A 6,087-nucleotide genomic window follows, 5' to 3' on the forward strand; every position below is an offset into this window, starting at 1 on the left:
TTAACTTTCTTATCCTTGTGGAAAAATTATATTTTAACAAACAAAGGTTTCTTAAGAAAATACCTACTTTTATAGATTTTTTACGTGAAGTACAGCATTTAATTAAATCACTAAGGGTAATAATTAAAAATAATAAAAAAGTAAAAAAATTATTTCTTTTTTGAAGAGATATGATGAGATCTTTCATGTACCGTGATTAATACTTGTTTTGGTGTTTTTTTTAAAATCCTCTTTTCTTTATTTGTTCTGTTCCTGCCTTTCTTTATGTTCATAAAAAAGCTATTTAAATGCATCTTTCTCTTTTAACAGTCATTGTCAACTTTTTTTTTCTTCTCTTCTCTTCCATATGTTCAGATGACATCGGATGTATTGTTGATACATTATGTGTATGCAAAGTTGTATTTCATTAATGTCATCTCTGAATTGTTTGCAATAAAAAAAAAACAACAACAACACAGCTGCAACATTTTTGAAGAAAAAGTGGGAATATGGAACAAAAATCTTAAGAAGTTACTCTGCTTATTCACCCTAGAATATGGTGTAAATGTTAAATAAAAAAAATGAACAAGAAAAAAAAAGAAAGAATGGCATAATATTGTAATTACATAGGATAAGGTGATTTCTGAAATGTAAACTGGGAACAGTGGTCACAAATCTCACTTATTATCTACGATTTAAAAAAGTGGACAGTACTTTTTTTAATGTTGTAGGTTCCATATGCTACTGTTGTTTGTGTATTTATTTATTTATTTCATTTTAGAGGACAAAAGCATGCAATTGTGCAACGTCTTGCAAAAGGCATGAAAACAATTGATATTTCACAAAAAAACGATTAGTGATCATCAAGCTGCTCAAAAGATTTGTGAATAAATCAGCGCACAGAAGAATTCAGTCAAAGGCTTATTAAGGAATGTTTCTGTTAAATAAAATAATAGTATTAAAAGTGCAGCTATTAAAAAAGCCACTGTTGAGCAGTAAAGAGTTATTTGGCTGTGCTGGCTGGTGTCTCTAGAGTCTCAAGAACCTCTCAATTCTCCAGACGGTGGCAGTCAGATGTGCATAAAGCTGCATTTGGCCACCTCTAACCAAAGCTCACAAAGAGAAACATTTGCAGTGGACTCAGAAAGACATGAAGACTAATCTTTGAATAGTTTCTATCACTGACGAATGCTGTGCTACACTGGATTATTCTGGATGGCTGTTGAATGGCCACCATGTTCCAACAAGACTGTGACGTCAGCAAGGAGGTGGCGGAGTGATGATTTGGGCTCAAATATTGGGAAGTGAGATGGAAGGACCCTTTAGGGTGTTAAAATGACCTCTTCAATGTATGTGGAGTTCCTAACCAACCTTTTTTTTTTTTTGGCAATAATATAAAAAGAAGAATCATGTCTTCCGAAATAATGTTTTTCATGCAGGGCGACACACCATCCCATGCTGCAAAGAACACCATTGACCCTTGGTTGCTATGGACATAAAAGGAGAAAGAATCATGGTGTGGTCAATAGTCCCCTGACCTCAAACCTATTGAGAACCTGACACATCCTTAAAAGGAATATCTATGTGGATGGGGGACAGTATAAACAGCAGCTCTGGTAGGCAATACAATCCTCAAATGAAATACAGGCAGAAACTACACATTCAGTTGATAACAAAGTTGTTAACATAATCAATAGGTTTTCTGTTTTAAATTGTTTGTTTACATTTTTTTTTTTAATCAATTGACCCTAACTGGTTTAAAAACAAATTGTGAATATACTATGTACAGCAATTACAACATAAATTTTTTTCCAAATGTTATTACATGTTTTTGCTTTTGGAACTTGACCTTCACTATTAGTTCTAATTTATTCTTTAAATCAGGTTGCGTCACTTCAGGTTCAGGTCTTTTGTATGTGCTTTGTTAAATATGGAGCTGTTTTACTCAAGATGACTTCAAAGGAGATACCAAAGATGAGCATAACCAATGTCCATCACATATGCAGCGTGGTATCTATTTTATTATTATTATTATTATTATTATTAACAACGGATATTAAAAATGAATACAACACCAACAATAGCCGATTACCTTAAAAGTACATAGATATTGCCATCAGTTCATACTGCTGTTAACACTTTCTCTGACAAGCAGATGCGATAAGACCTGTTTTCTGGTTTGGTCAGGTGACATTAAACATATAGCCTACCCTATTGTTTAGTTGATTCTTTTTTTTTATTAGGGTATAATTTCACACATGGTATAGTTAGAATATGTGTGTGGGAATTAATTACTGCATGCATTGTGACAGCAGAGTGTTTAAAATTGTGTGCACAACGAACCCGCTTGCTGTTCAGGCGCTGTTATATAGTACCTACAACACGTTAACCTAAAGAAAAACTTAGTATAGCTACCTTGAAACTGATAATGGTGACTCTTTTGATAATTGGTTATAATAGTGTTCTGCTCTGCTTGATTGACCTTTTTAGCAGCAAATTTGTAGGGTGTTTTGAATGTGCTTTAAAACAGGGACAGTCTGTCTGTCGCCGGAAATGTCCCCGTTTTATAGCACATTCAAAACACCCCACAAATACACAACTAAAAAGATAAAAGGGGGATCTTGATCACCTACAAATACACTGTAAAAGCCCAACCAACATAGCCTGCTGGTTAACAGAGAAATCAAATAATGATTATTTTCACCAAGAGGGGGCTGCAAGCTACTCGATTACTTGGTTGCACCATGAAGAACTTAACCCGGATGAGAGAAGAGCACTACTACAGGGTTTCTGTAGGCCTTTAAAAAGACTTAAGAAAGTCTTTATTCGCCCTTCCACATGTTAAGGACACAAAACCCAGAAAATCTTAAAAGAAAGTCATGGCAATAAATATTGCATGCACTACAAAAACAAAAAAAAAATCATTGTCACGTAAAGTCCATGGATGACGATGATAAAAATAAAACAAGGTTTATTCAAATAACTCAAAATAAAAAGCCACATGCAAAACACGAACAACACCAGACAACTGAAGAGTGAACAGACAGCAACTTAAATACAAACCAAATTAATGAAATAATGAATAACACCTGTGCTATTTACATGATTTACCATGACAACTAAAGAGTGGCGGGAAAAATTAACAACAAAAGACAGAAACTAGTGAAAGCAAACTAAAAGTCCATGATAATAAAAATAACAACAAAGTGACTAAAAGTGTCAGACTCTGTTCCTTGTTTTGTGTGTGTTTTGCTCCCCATGTGCCTTCCTTGCCCTTATTTGGTTCTTCCTGTTTCCTGTCCCAATTATGTTTATTGATCCCAGGTGTTTCTCATCATCCCCTCATCATGTCGTGTATTTAAAATGTGTCCTATTCTGAGTTGGTCGTCCGGTATTGAATGTCTGTGAACGTCGATCTCCGTGTCCTACGTGTGACTCCTGTGATTATATGTCAATAAAGACTGTGATAATTCTGGAATCTCCTTCGTCTCCTCGCTCCTTCACAGTAGGCACACTGTGACAAAAAGTCTGTGACAATTATCTTCCTCAGTGATTTTTTTTTCCCTCAGTAGTTCTGGTTTCCAATATAAATATCTAAACATCCTTAAATCAAGATGTTTACTTGAGATGCGAAATAAAGATATGAAGCATTTTTTTTCTGAGAAATTCAACAAAATTTCCATATTCTAGTGGTCGGGTCTTAAAAAGGTCTTAAAGTCAAGTCACCTTTATTTATATAGCGCTTTATACAGTAGTGATTGTGTCAAAGCAGCTTTACAGTGTCAAACAGGAAAATAGTTTTTAAAAAATGCAAGACAATAACAGAATCATTTTTCCAGCTAAAGTCAGTTCATTGATGATTCAGTGATGTCATCATCCAGTTCAGCTCTCTTCCAATAGTGTCTGTGCAATCAGTCAAGCGTCCCCAACTAAGCAAGTCAAAGGCAACAGTGGCAAGGTACCAAAACTCCATCGGTGACAGAAATGGAGTAAAAAACTTGGGAGAAACCAGGCTCAGTTGGGGGGCCAGTTAAAGTCTTGCATTTACCTTCATAAAACCTACCGAAACCCTCTTGTTATTAAACAAGTAATTTTAAAGTAATTCTGTTCACATATAACATCCCCATTTGTAATAATTCTTATTAATATTTACAGTGCATCCAGAAAGTATTCACAACGCTTCACTTTTTACACATTTTATGTTACAGCCTTATTCCAAAATGGATTAAATTCAATATTTTCCTCAATTCTATGACAATGCCAATGCCAATGCCAGTTTATTTATATAGCACAATAATTACAACTTCCGTTGACCAATGTGCTTTCCAGCAAGTCATCAAAACAAAAAAAAACAAAAAAACACACTAATAAGAAAAAAGAAAAGTTTTAAAATCATACAAATATCACATCAGCCATACGCCTTAAAGAATAAAAATGTATTTAGCCTGGACTTAAAAATACTAAGAGAAGAAGCTTGTCCAATGGATAGTGGCAAGGCGTTCCAAAGCCTGGGGGCAGCAACACAGAAAGCACGATCTCCACTACATTTAAGTCTCGACTTGGGAGTAAACAATAGATCTTGGTTGGAAGACCGAAGGGATCTAGTGGGTTGATGCTCAGTCAATAACTCACAGAGATAAGTAGGGGCCAAACCATTTAGAGATTTATATACTAGAAGCAAAAATTTTAAATCCACTCTAAAATGGACAGGCATATAGTGTAAAATAGGAGTAATATGCTCCCTTTTTTTAACCCCACTCAGGAGTCGAGGCGCAGCATTTTGAACAAGCTGCAACCGGGATAAAGCTGTCTGGCTAATCCCAAAATAAAGTGAGTTGCAGTTTCCAGCCTAGATTAAATAAAAGCGTGAATTACTTTTTCAAAATCTTTAAAAGATAGAAAAGGCTTTGCTTTAGAAAGCAAACGCAGCTGAAAAAAGCAAGCTTTGACAACATCATTTATTTGACAGTCAAATTTTAAGCGTCATCAAAAATAAAACCCAGAAAATAAAACCCATACCCATGGTTTCAGGCACAAAGACATCCCACCCATATCCAATTTCGGGGAATTTGAAAACTCAGACGGACTAAAAACAATAATTTCAGTTTTCTTTTCATTGAATATTAAAAGTTTAGTGAAAGCCAAGCCTTCACATCCGCCAAACATGCCATGAGAGACTCGAGACCCACAGAATTTTGTTTGACAGGCAAATAAACCTGGGTGTCATCCGCATAACAGTGAAATGACATACCATGTTCTCTAAAAATCAAACCAAGAGCGAGCATGTAGAGAGAAAAGAGCACAGGGCACAGGGCAAAAAACTCTTACTTTACATTGTGGGCAATCTTGGCCTAATGGTTAGAGTCGGACTTCGGCCCAGGAAGCCTATTTTGTGGCTAGGAGATTCAAACATGGACAGGCTACTGGTACTATGGGATAGTGGAATACAAAAAGTGCGTTACCCATTTTTAACCATAGGACACAAGTGAGCCTAAAAATCAGTGTAAGCCTGCCTTATTGAATGGCTTCTGGGGAGCGTATTTGGAGCACCAGTGTAACGTAAGGAGGCATGACTACACAGTAGTGGATCCAAATGCGAGCTTTATTCCAAAGAGTGGTTAAAACAGGCAGGGTCAAACAACAGCAAACAGGTACAATTCAGGATGAGACAAAAGAGTAATCCAAAAAACAGGCAATGATCAGCAAACAATCAGCAAACAATCATAATCCAGGGAAGGGCTGGACAGGGACAAAAAATCGGCCCTGGCATTTTTTGGTCCAGGCGGCCCACCACCACATATATATATATATATATTTACATTTAGTCATTTTTAGCAGCAGACGCTTTTATCCAAAGTGACTTACAAATGAGGACAATAAAAGCAGTCAAAACGAACAAATGAGCAACAATATATAAGTGCAAATGACAAGTCTCGGTTAGCCTATCGCAGTTAGGGGTGTGCGATATTGACAAAAAATTGTATCTCGATATTTTATGGGATTTTATCGATAACGATAATTAGACGATATTTTGCTGAGTGTGTTATTGTGCTGATATCTTAAGGACTACCGTGGACAGCTGACTCCTAAAGTTTTTGATATATTTCA

The sequence above is a fragment of the Sinocyclocheilus anshuiensis genome, unplaced genomic scaffold, assembly GCF_001515605.1.
Source record: "Sinocyclocheilus anshuiensis isolate Anshui unplaced genomic scaffold, SAMN03320099.WGS_v1.1 scaffold3186, whole genome shotgun sequence".
In the NCBI taxonomy this organism is placed as follows: domain Eukaryota; kingdom Metazoa; phylum Chordata; class Actinopteri; order Cypriniformes; family Cyprinidae; genus Sinocyclocheilus; species Sinocyclocheilus anshuiensis.